This window comes from Amyelois transitella, chromosome 8 (assembly GCF_032362555.1).
Source record: "Amyelois transitella isolate CPQ chromosome 8, ilAmyTran1.1, whole genome shotgun sequence".
NCBI classification, from domain to species: Eukaryota; Metazoa; Arthropoda; class Insecta; order Lepidoptera; family Pyralidae; genus Amyelois; species Amyelois transitella.
Window position 1 is genome coordinate 7924100 of NC_083511.1, and position 14280 is coordinate 7938379.

The following is a 14280-nucleotide window of genomic DNA, read 5'->3' on the forward strand; positions in this document are numbered from 1 at the left end:
AAATATTCCCTATCTGAAATTGTTAGGTGGTAGCCGCTACTAAAGATTCCTTGCATGCATGAAAAGAGTTAAGTCCAAAATCTGTAACAAAAGCAATGAGGGTAGAGAAGCAAGAGATTTCCGCAGGAGAAATAAATCTCATGGTATTTTTGCACGATTTGTCAAACTACTCCGGGAAGGCCTTGAGTTGTCTTATTCTTCTCTACTGTAAACTACTCAGTATAACTTAAGCATTCGTCACAACGTTTTTATATCTTATCAATATCAGTACATAAAACGGAATGTCAACTTTCTCACACTTCTTACACAAGCGTTGATTGACCAAACGACGCGGCCGTGAAACAACGACATAAAAGAAATTCCAATGAGTCGCTCATTTTAAAGTATTTTTATATGGAATCCCCTTAATTCTAGGTGGGAGGAGTTGTATTACGGCCATCAAATGTACATGACACCTGACGTACGGGGAATCTTTTTGCAAACACCTTGTAATTTTGTTTAATCTTCACATAACATACATTGTTCCAGTATGATATTTCACATGACTATGGAAATATTTGCTTGTTTTTTCTTGAACGATTTACTTTATTATGAATAACTACGGAAATGTTTGTTTTAGTGAATTTTTTAATGATAACGAAATCTTGTACGAGTGTTTTGGTTAAACAATGATACTTTCTGAAACTGTTACAACACTTAGTCCTAACCAATGCCTAATCATATTTTAAAATTAAAAAGAAAAATACAAACACAATTACATAAATGTGACACTAGAAGAGTTTGAAAACGAACACCATTCACGCACACGCTGCCTTACAACACAAATATTCCCAAATTCTTCATTATTTTATTATGAACAATAAAATTTTAATCATTATTTAATTTAATGTCCATTCAAATCATATTACAAACGGGCATTGGAAATAAATTTCTGTTCGAATAGAGCAAATGAACGATAGTAATACTTATCAGGCAGTAAATTATATATTTATAGCGTTTGTAAATAAAATCTCAAAACGAAAAGCTGCAAGCGCATCGATTGGGAAACGATATTGTAACAATGATCGTATAGAAATTCGGTGTCATGGTTATTATAAGATTAAAAAATTAAATGATTTTACATTGTAATCGAGTCCAATACTGCAAGTGTAGTTAATGTTACGGTTGGTCTTCCTATATAATTATAGTAGTTATCCGCCTAAAGAGAAATATTGAACGAAAACATAAGGATGAATCATAAAGAATGATGTAACATTTCGTTATAGAAAATAAATCATCTTTTTCCTGACTCTCGTTAGTTATAATCATATCAGATGAAAACTTTCTAAATAATAACATTTCGCTTAAATTTGGTACACACAGGTAGTTGTCTCAAGTCACAAGCAGCAGTGTTCGACAAGCAATGATTAAACATAATTTTTGTAACGCTCATTTTATTATTAATTTCTAACCACATAATCTTGACTGGTAATTATTGACATAAATTTTAAGCCGATTGCCGTCACACATTGCGCCACCGATCGCCTTCGACCACCAATATAATGGTAATATAGGAAACTCACGAACTTTCGTACCAATAAAACAATATAAAATGTATAATATATATACAATAATTTATTCTATGGTGGCTGTCGCACCGAAGCAGGCCCACGATTTAGTGCTGAATAAATCGTTTATCAATGTAATTTGAATTGTTATTTAATTACTTTCACAATTTATACGAGAAATAAAGAAGTTTCGAAATCAGTGGATGGAATACAAAGATAACTATGACTCGTATCTAGTATCATCGTAAAAGATTCATGATACAAGATATGAGTTGTCTTCACACTATACTTGCTTCTGTAATGTGAAGAAACATTTAACTATTTTGGGGTGTCTATGGGTACTTCAAAAATAAATCTAGGTTTTCATAATCGGTGCTAGTAAAACGAACATCTTTAAAATCTACGTCTAAAAACAAAAATAAGCTTGACGTTACTAATTCATTAATTTTTCGTAGGAATATAAATTAAATATATAAATTTCGCGCCGAATATATAAATTAAAAACATTCACTTACTACCATTATGAAACACTCTAGTATTTTTGACTTAAACTCCCATTTACCCATTTAATGACTCCATAAACTGACGCTATATTATTTTTATGTACTTCATAGACGCATGTCAAGTGTCCCCAAAATATCTGATGTGGAGAATCAAACCGATGGGACGCCAGTGGGCGTAATCTACTGATTACAAGAGCATTATCACCACGGTACCAAACAAACGCACATAATTTTTCAATAAATATGTAATTTGCTTTAACTTTATTCATATTTGTTTACGTTTATCTCGTGATATATTCCTATAGATACAGATACCGATGAATAATATTGGCTTATTTCAGTAAGATATCGGCGCGGTGGATTTATTAGATTTTTTTGTGGGAAATTCGTCTTGAAATATATTTTTTGTGTTGTCAAATATAACCGTTATCACATAAACATGTCGAATTTGTTAAATTAGATATGCGTGTGTTGTTATTTACTGTTTTATAATATTTATTTATGAAATAGTAAATAACAACATATTAATTCACTAAAATAGCTGTAAAATGCTAGCCGTATTTTTAAACATACCTAGTTTTCCGCTTAGATCCTTCTTCACCTGAAGTATATTTGATTGATTGAGCCATTGAGCCTTGCAAGTTATTTATCAAAATTAAATACAATTTGAAAAATTGTAAACCAATATCATATCGCATATCGCCAATCCACCCAAAGCGTGGTCGCTAATCCCAAAGCCACTTACAAATACAATATCAAATCGAAACTTTCGATTTCTACAAAAAATTCCACCGACACCAGCACAAAAGTCAAACATAACAAAATAACAAAACAGGTATGTCTGTCTGTCCAGTTCAAGGCGACGTCCACGCGGCGTCCACGCCAAGTCATCGCTCCATCAAGTGTTGACTCTCAGTGTTTGCTTCGACAAAGTCACATAACAGTTGCACACACTAATTGTATACAAATAAAATGTCAGAGAATTTTACGCAAGGAATTAATATGTAGATATGATTAAATTAATTATTTTAATCTCATTTGCGCGCCATGGTACCACGATTTTTTTAAATTTTTCTCTTTTTCCATCTGATTTCTCCCGATCAAAACCTATTGGAGAAAAGATGTTGCAGGAAAATCCTCTATTTTAGAAATGAAATCTTTACCTAACTAGTAACTAAATTTGATGTGACTTCGTTTTTCTGTTTCGAAGGCCGAAGGAGCCCATGCTGTCGGTACCACATATACACCAAGGCTTGACAGATTCCTGTCCATAGTGTCCGAATTGCAATGTCAGCTCCATAAGCGAATCAACTCTGTTAAGATAATTAAACACCAAAATCTTCTCAGTTTTCGATAAGCCTTGACACGACACATTAAATATTTTTATTTCTGGGCGTTTAACCTACGAAGGTGAAAATTTTATATTGTTTATTTTGCGGCCATGTTTGTTTACTATAAATATATAAAGTCGCGTTAAGGTTGTATGAACCGGAAGGTAAAACAATGTTTACGAAATCAAAGAAGTACTTAACAACTGATAATGGTTATGTTTCTTGGCTGATAAAATGAAAAAGCTTTTAAGAAACATTGGGACATAAGTTATAGAATCGAAAATATTATACGCAATCTTCTTGCTTGTCCAAAGCCAAAGTCCAAATTCTATGTTTTATCTACAAAATTTAACCGAATGTCTTTAATCTTGACGAAATAGAAGTAATCTGATTTCTTTACTTTCCATCGCAATTGTGTTGTACAAAATAGTTTCATTAATTTTGAAGCTTCGCAAAAAGATCGAGTCATATCGATACATTTCAAGAATGCTTTTTGCATTTAATGCTTGAAGGTAAGTTTCTTAAATATGTAAGTTCCTTAAATATGTTAAGGTACTTAATACTTTTTCATACTTTGTTTTTTTTTATATAAAAAAGTTATATTTATTGTATTGTTTAAAAACATAACACTCCTAAAGCATTTTGATAATCCACATTTGAAACTGAGCCTTATTGATAAGTAATAATCCTTTTACTTAGCAAATATTACTGTATTAATCCACTTCCGCTAATACGTCAATAAATTTTCCTCGCTTCATGATAAAAGAAAAAAAGGAAATGTCCTCGATTCATATCGACGCGATTATCACATAATCTGTTTATTTTGATAGCCGCTGCATTACTTTAAATAGTTTATTACATACTGCGTCGTTATCACAAAGCAAACTTCCTATTTTGCAATCGTAATCATAAGTTATACATACTTCAATTAATTTAATTAAGCTGCATAGTTTCCGGCAACGTAAAATTCGTAGGAAGCAACAAAAGCAAGAACTACACAAGGGCGTAGAAAGGATTATGTACGGTTCGGATTCAAAAGTACATGGATTGCCTATGATGTATGGTTTTCAATCACTTTTTATAACCAATTATAAAACATATATTATTAAAATCATAGACAGCGACCTACCGATTCAATTGCGACGGCCATGGCCCGTCCTGCCTCAACCTTATAATGTCCATGGCTCTACACTAGGCACTAAACTAGTGTTTAGTGTAGAAGTGCCTTTAAACATTTGTAAAGCGAGTCGGGGTTAACGCAGAACCAACGTCGAAAAATTTTGCGACGTATAAAGTAGCACTTATATTTTTCCTTTAAATCTGAGCATATAGTTAAACATCAATGCAAAATATGTTAAGACATTAAGTTCCTAATTTTAATAAATTGATTTCTTCGGCTATTATATATTTATTTATTATATATTTGATAAAATAACTAAAAATAAAACAAAACATTGTTAATCAATTAACATTGAATAAGCTTAATTGCGCCAAAACTTTGCGTTATCAAAAATATCAAGTATAACTCGAAAGATTCAACTGAATAGAAGATTACAAAAACGACGAATAGAACAGCCATGTTGCTACTTTCGATACTGTTATTACAATTCCATCAAAGAGGCCATAAAATATTCATTTCCACACAATCGCATACGGTGTTTATCGCGATGTTCACACATTTCCTTACAAATTGTCCTCGGAAATGGCGCCGAAGCTGTTTCTCTGGAAAACCCTTAACCGACAAAGAATGTCTAGTACGCCGTCTTCACCGAGGGCAACCACCTAAACTTTAGACTTAATTTTTTTTAATATAAAACAGTGACGTTAATTGATATCGATGTCACGAGATTTATTTAATGCTCGTAAGTTCACATGACAATATTGTGGTTCGATGATAAATCATCCCATCTCATCATTCTCACACCTTTGGATAGTAGCCTGTGCAAGGGTCTAGATCCTCATTAATTAATTAAACTATCCTTGCTTGGCTAAAAATAAGTATAGGTATTTATTTTGTACGAGAAATATATCCTTGAAATTTATGCAGTTCTAGGCACGTAACTAGTACTTAAAATAAAACTCATAGGTTTAATGTCGTTAAATTTAATGTAGATAATCTAACTTAAACCATCTTTGTTTTAATTTCAATTAAAAATATGAATTTAATATCAAATTCAAAATAAGCACGCATTTTTTATTTTTGCTATAATATATACTATTACTATACTACTATAAAAATATAACTAATATTTAAATTTAACAATACTCCTATACTCCATAGTCACGGTAACCTAACCTCAAGTGTCCAACGGAGCAGTCACATCACTATATTGTATTTAAAAGCTCGTTGTGTTCACTAGAGGGCACTTCTGACCCGCCAATGTTCGTCTAAGTTTGTATTATTAGACTAAGGTGAAAAAGGCCTGAACATTCATTCACTGTGCAAGGAAAGTTGTTTTATGTGGGCGTGTTAGTATTCTGACACCTATACAAAAAAGAATAAGATCACACCATCTCTTTCCTAAGGATGTCGAAAGGCGACTAAGGATTAGTTTATAAAACTTGGGATTCTTTTTTAGGCGATAGGCTAGCAACCTGTGACTATTTGAATCTCAATTCTATTATTAAGCCACAGAGCTGAACGGGGCCTATTAATATTTTTAAGACTGTTGGCTCTATGTATATACATACACACACATATATATGTGTAAGTAAAAAATACAGCTTCCATGCTGGTTGGCTTGCAAGAAAAAAACATAGTGTATGCCAGAAGCTTCTTATTTCGTGCAAATTGTAAAAGCCAAATAAGGGAAAGAGTAATGAACTTAGGATCCTACTTTGCTTGCAACCTGTAACTGAATCTCAATTCCACCATAAAACAATTCAGCTGAATATGGCTATTTATTTGAAGCTTTTAGCTTTGTCTACGCCGTAAGAAATAAAGACGTGATATACATATATGTATGTTACCGGAAATGTATTAAATTCGTCATTTTATAGAGAATGCCTTGAAGGACCAGGGTCTATAGAAAAATTCATACTTTCAGGGACTATTCTATTCAGATTACTAAAAACTAAGCTAGTACTTACTACATACATACATATGGTCAGTATGGTCACGTCTATATCCCAATAGTCTTGAATAGCCACGTTCAGCTATTTGGCTTAATGTTAGAATTGATATTCAAATAGTGACAGGTTGCTAGCCATTGCCTAAAAAAGAATCCCAAGTTTGTAAGCCTATCCCTTAGTCGCCTTTTACGACAACCATGGGAAAGAGATGGAGTGGTCCTATTATTTTTTATATAGGTGCCGGCACTGCCGGGAACCACACGGCATTAGTACTTACTAATAAATTTATATACTTATATCAACTTTTGAGGTTTGCCTGTGATGTAACATCACAAAACATGAAATAATGCAATTCATAGATATTCAATATCTATGTCCTCATTCCAATCGCATATTTTACATAAGTGGCCCTTGACTGACCCAATTATAGACAATCAAAGTTCAGGTAATCCCCTGAGCAGTCATTATGGTTATCAAATACGTGTTAATCGAACATAATTAGATCGATATCTCGGAATGTATTCAGTGAACTACGCAAATGATATTATCTGCTTATTGGAGTAGGAGAATCTGATATGGTTATGTTTAGTCTGAAATGTTTCAGGCATTTGTTTATTTAATACAAAACAATGTTTTTATTTTTAACTAGGTTTTCCCGTCGTTTCGCTCGTACCTCACAAGTCATACAGGTAGTCCACTTTTCCGAGAAGAAAGGTTATGTATTTTTCAGTACTGCTTAAGGCTTTAGGCGGGTTTGAAGTATATAACTTTTGCGCGGCTTCGTTTTAATTAGTTTATTTTCCTCCGAAAGTTATATTAAAACTGTTATTATTGTATCTTTTAGGAAATATAATACAAAAAGCTAAATTAAAGATTAGAAAAAAGGTTTACTTAGCCAATTACCGTTAGGGTACGATCAGACCTCCCAGACCGACAAATCCGCGAATGTATAGCGAATCGATTTACCTACATCGATATATCCATCACTCACTCCCCGCGATAAACCGTCATCAACTAAATGACCAAACACCCTAAATAAATAGGAAGCGTATAAATTCACATTGAATTGCTCCATTTCCGTCCAGAATCGACGACTTAATTTGACACGGAATGGACAAAATTTCACGTGAATGTGTAAATCATACTTTTAGGAGACAATCCAAACTAGCACTTAACACTCAGGACATATAATCTGTTTTCGTTTGCAAATAAGTTTCATTATAAAAAGATCATTCATATAATACGACAGTTGCCAACCATTATTACAAAACTAAATACCAAAATAAGGGATAAAGGGAGAGAGACCCATTGTGAATTACAACAAATTTATTTGATAAGTAATTCGACTTTCACCATCTGCCTTGATATTTGAAAGGGATTTTTTTTGCCACGTGTCCATGAGATCGCGTCATAAATCGTATTACCATCGATTATTTCCACAAAAGGTGTCAAAGCTATAGTAACTCGCATTTTATTGTGGTCAATCTACTGCCCGTCCATATCCAATTTATTAAATTTTCCAACTGAATAGTTTATTCGTTAAAGATATTCTATAACTATTATTTATGGCTATTCTTTGCCGTCTGTCATCATTTATTTATATTTTCGTGTTAATTAAATGACATTAATCAATAATAGTTATTGGTTGAAGGATAATTAATGATTTTTTGAAAAACCGAGCTTCTGCTACAGTTACCGCGTATAACTAAATTTGCTGCATGAGTGAATGACTTATCATCTTTATTGCTTGCGGGGTCAATAGCAGAGCCAATAGTCGCAAAAGTCCAAGAGAACTTTTAGCTTAATATGATGGACTGAGATTAAGAATTAGTGACAGGTTTTTTCCTACAAAATCCGCTATTCCCATACAATTACAATGATGCAATGATAAATTAAGCTTATCATCTTTTTCTTTTCAGAGAAACACCCGAGTTAGGCCCATTATTCTTATTAATTATTAATTAAAGTATACATGCTTATGAAGCTAAAAAAATGTTTTTATAAACATTTTTAAGAATGTTTTTTTTTATTACGTATTCATTTTATTAAGTTATACTATTTAAAGTACATGGATACATCACTTTACTTAAAAGAAATGGCTAAATACATAATTTTCTCTACAAAATACACATTAAGTAACATTAATTTCTGCATATTTCAAGGTGTTCTCAGACGAGCGAACAAAACACACAAAATAATGTACTGCCGTAAATGTGGTTGTAAAACAAAATTAGCCATCAATTAGCAAAGGCAAGGAAACTTGAAGTGCCCGTTGCCATTTCTACCTACATTTCTGACGTATATTTGTTAGTTAAGTCAATTTATAACGTAAACTAATAAACATAAAATTCAGTTTTGCGAACAAAAGTTTAAAATAATTCATCAAAAGGAACTTTTTTCAATTGATTAAACGTTTTTTCTAATCGTCATATCACTTAAGTAATACCAACCATATCAACTACAGAATGTTGATAAATTTGATAAATAATTCCTTCTTCTTGCACTTGAGAATGTCTAGCACAGAATCGCACAATAGCCTTACTTAACGTAACAATATCTGTGTAAACAATAACAGGTAAAAATTATTAAGTGGTACAACGCTTTTTTAGCATAACCGGAAATTTACCAACTTGTTACGGTTTGATAGTGATAACATTGAATGAATGTTATAATCGAGAACAATTTAACCTCTAGGAGTCGATGCTAATTGCATCGTTACTCTCTAGACAACTAACCAACACCGCCTTAATTGTCAGCGACTCAGCGTTATACAAAAAAAAACTGACACAATACAAACAAAAGTATTCATATAATTAATTATTCGCAGGTTAGTCATCTTATGGTCCATCAATTACCGTCTTTGTACTGGCTGGCAAAAAATCTGGCACATTGTACTGTAATCATATAAAAAAAACTAATTCGCCAGACAGCGTGCCGCTGCGTTACTGGCTAATCTGTAACACTGAGCTACGAAAACTTAAGCAGGTGATTTAACTGAACTTTAGTAACCTAAATACATATAAATCAAAACTACGGCGTAATGAGAGATTTATCACAAATAAATATAGGTACCTACCTACACTACAGGTACTGAAGATATTGTTTTCATTGCATTCACAGCGCTTGGATTTAAAGCATACAAAAATTGCACAATAATACTTTACATACGTATATACTGTTAAACAATGTATCAGAATATTGCATGGCATACGAGTATGTAAAGGTTTTAAAATTTTTGCGGTCAACTGCTTGCCTGATATCAACTCCTTCTGCCTCCTAGCTTTAGTCCTGATCGCATCCTCACCACTCTGGAGAGGAACTTGGGGTTTGCCTTTGACTTTTGCCTGTTATCAAGTATCTTCTGCAATTATTTCAGAGTAATTGTTGGAAATTCTATTATTTTTATTTCGTATGTATCGAAATCAACTTAAATATTTTAAAAATAATAATGAATGTTCTAAAATTAATGAGATTATTTTTAAACCCACAATTTCACCTGGTACAAATTACATTTATACCTTTTAGATAAAGCTTCCACAAATATACATACATTGTAAATATTTGTACGTTTTCAAATATAAATCTACTCCAAAATAATTACTCAATCGTAACTCCTTTTCAAACTGAACATCTGGACAAATCAAGGTCTGGGAACTGAGGAAACCGAGCTGAAGGCTATAAAAAACTAATAAACCATTATTTCAATATCATTAAAGATCATTGAGGGCAAAAAATTTAAATGCAAACATGAAACCGACAAAAAAGATTGACAAAAACTAATGAGTAGTCAAACTGGATCAACTTCCTTGACAACTACAGTTATTTGTTAGATTTATGACTCGTTTATTTGCCAAATAATCGCAGTCTCTTTACTATTATTAGGCATTTAATTTGAATTTTAAACTATACAATTGCAGTAACATAACAGTTAAATTTCTTCGTTTAAGGTACTGCTTAGTATATTAAAACACTAAGCAATATATTACAACTAGCTTTTACGCAACTTCGCCCGCGTAAATTTAGCGCCACCTACAAAAGAATACAGGATTTTCGCAAATACCACAGGAACTATAGTTTTATTATTAAAAGTATATTCTTCACTAGACTCTAAATAGATATAGCTTAAAGTCTCAAGACTTGATATTTAGAGATATTGACAGCCTAGCTCATCGTCTAGAGAAAACACATCCTGGACCCGCCTATAAAATGTCCCAATTAACAAATACTGTAAATGATAACAGTCCGCATGTAAACACGCGAACAGTGTTGAATTAAAATTGATTGATTGGCGACATAAAAATTTAACGCGGCGACCGCAGAGATCAATCAAAGAAGTCGGGCTGGTATGTGGGGTCGCAAAATAAAATGGAAACAGAAACACCTGTTAAATACCTACTGCGGTTAATGCCTCTTTTCTGATATAAATTGTTACACATACAGCACAACGTGGCCTTTCATTCTTGTCAAGACTGTTGACTATATCTACGTATCCGTGGTCACCGAGTCATAACATGATTCGAAACATCCGAGATAAAGTAAAGGTACGGTAAGTGCGCGTTTAATACCTGTATAATGCAACGCCAAAGTTTAGGTAAAATCAGTAGATAATAATAATGTATATAAGTCCACATAAAAGAGGACAGCCAGTTTTGCGTCGTTGATGCTTTGATCCTTCATTTTCATTAAATTGGTATATTACTGTAGTACATTCGTTTAATTGCCAACTGACGCTTTATGTTGAGGGAAAATATCGTACGAAAACCTGCACATTTAGACAACTGAATGGGTAACCACTAAATGAGTTAGGTTCCAATTTAAATTTTATTTGCATATCAATATGCAAATAAATGAATAAAAAAGTAATTTCCATAGTTCTGAAACACTGTAGTAAGTTTACTACGCGTACTTTGCTTTTCTTCGCTGGAAGGTATCAATCTGTTTCCTCGACAATTTGATGCGAGGTGATGAAAACGCGGCCGCCTTTCAACTTACACGTTGCGGCAGACTACACGACTTGTACTGAAATGTGGTTTTCACTTTTTTTTAACGTGACCGCCGAAAGAAGGGTTAGTTGAACGCTTAAAAAGTGTTAGAAAAAAATTAGTTATGTCAATACTAGTTTATGCTCGGCGTTCATTACGGAAATCTTGTTTCATTCCTGTCCCTGTAGGAAGTATGGAATATCTTCTCAAGGTGGCAAATGTTATCTTCCTACGTCCTGTAGTAACGCAATTGTTTTAATATATTGATTTATAAAGTGATGATTAACTAGCACTTTGATATAGTGGAAACATTATTGGCGTGACGTTTCCGGTACCAATAGAAAAAAGAATAGGACCATTTCATCTCTTTCCCATGGAAGTCGTAAAAGGCGATTAAAGAATAGGATTTAAGACTTGGGATTCTACTCTTAGGCGATGATCTAGCAACCTGTCACCATTTTAATCTCTCAACTCTATCATTAAGCTAAACAACTGAACGTGGTTTATCAGTGTTTTCAAAACTATTGTCTTTGTCTACCCCGCAAGGGGTATCGAAGTCATTATCACAAGGAATATCGAAGTGATTATACACATATGTACATATGTTATGGCTTCTGAACTTGAGATCCAATCGCTTTTGTCGGTCGTTGGCAGATTTATTTCTTCTGATTCTGAATTTTGCATCGAAAAAATGCAGACAATTTTACAGTTTATCTATAAAGATATGAAGGTAAAAATAAATTAAAGAAATTATACCATTTCTCCCCAAACAATTATGACAAAAAATTCAAATGACTTCCAATCAAAATCATTAAAGGAATAAAATAAGCTGACCCTACTTAAAACTGTCGATATATTCCAACACATGATATCTCGTAATAAAATAATCATTAATCTAATAATGCATACCATATCGATTTGAATAACAATGAATACATAATAAGGTTTGATGAAAATTTTAATCGATAACTTGTTAATCTCTTAACCTCTTCACTAATTTAACATCTTTACGGAAATTTCGATGAATATCATTATAACGGTAACTTTTAATTTGAATTATGTAGTTGTTTTATACAGATACTATTGAAGGTCAAAAAAGTAAATCAATGGGATTTATGGCGAATGAATCACTTTATTAAAGGAAATACCGACTCGCTTATGGTGACGAAAAATATTTTGTGAAACCTGCACAATTCCACAATGAGGCAAATAAGTGAGGGGATAGAAACGTAGATATTTTACACCGCATTAGCTTTCTTGTCTTTACATGACCTCTCCATGTCCCTGAATTTTGGTCAAAGGTGGACCTCTGAAGTAGATTTAGTTTGGGAGATTTAGAGGTAAGAGCAGCAGCCGGTACAAATTTATATAATCGATCGGAAAAATAAACATACATTTAATCACGTCTTTATCCCTTACGGAATAGACAGAGTCAACAAGAAGAGACTCAAAGGCCAAACCCAAACAGTGACAGGTTGCTAGCCCATCGCCCAAAAGAATACCAAGTTTATTAACTTTTCCCTTAATTGACTTTTACAATATGCATGAAGAGAAGCAGTTTATAAATAAAACATACATAAAAGCCGCTATCTATGTATTTACTATTCAACATACCCCCAGTGATCTCATATTGGATACTATAATTCATTGAAATCGCTGTAAACATAAAGCTCATGACACACAATATACTTTCAGAGTTTAAAAATGGGATTGCTACAATTTATAATCCTAAAAAGCCACTTTCTTGTTCAATAACAGGATTCCCAGGACTCGAGTAAGGAAACTTTCACAACAAATGCTTGTTTGTGCTAGAGGTGATAAAACAGCATTTCCCATAAATTTATTTTTGATATGTCACTGTGAAAATACTGCGAAAGTTTGGTTGTAAAATATGCGGTTCTTACAATTTTGGTGGTTTAGATATGAATATAGTATTGGTGCTTATAGCCCGCTGGTCCCACGCCTTAAAAACCATGCCGGAATAACATCGACCAGAAAAACCTTTGATAGATCTAGGTTGAAAGATATTGGAGGGGCATGTGCCCAGCAGTGGGCGAATATATGCCGAAGAAAAAGCAGAAGATAATATAGGTAACCTTTAACGACTATTTGACTCTGTAGTTACTTTTATACTCTGAACTAAAGGTCCTAGTTCAATAAGTAATCAGATCAGGATAGAACACGAAATCGGAATTAATATAATACAGAATTCAGCAAATAACAAAAATAATAAATCAAACCAATTCGTTATTAGATTTCTTTTCAAATAATACCAGTAACAAACAAAAGCTAAATGAAATTAAAACCTCATTAGGGTCAGTTTTTAAAAACAAAGAGGTTCCAACATACCACTGTTATGAATCGTCTGAATGAACGTTATGAAGGAAAAGTGCATAGTCACTGATTTCTTTCAAAAAGTAATAAAAGTCGTTTCGATACAGTTCTCATTTCCCGACGGCGAGGAATAATAATTGAATTCGCGGCCGATGAGTTCGCAACTCACCGGTTCATTTGCTAACTGGGACTTTTGCTGTTGTCTTTTATTTATGAATTCATATATTTACCCCATACGGGTTAGAGAGCGAAAATCATCTCGAAAAGACTGGAAGGCCACGTTCAGCTGTGTAGTTTAATGATGAAATTGAAATTCAAATACTTACAGACCGCTAGCCTATAGCCTAAAAACGAATCCCAATTTAATTTGATTTTTCTTTGACTTATTTACTATGGTTAAAAATAAATATGTTATAACGTAACACACACACACAATATATATGTAGGGGCTTTTAGTTTTTACGCTCTGACTACACACAGGGATTTCAGTTTTAATTATGACAGGAAACGA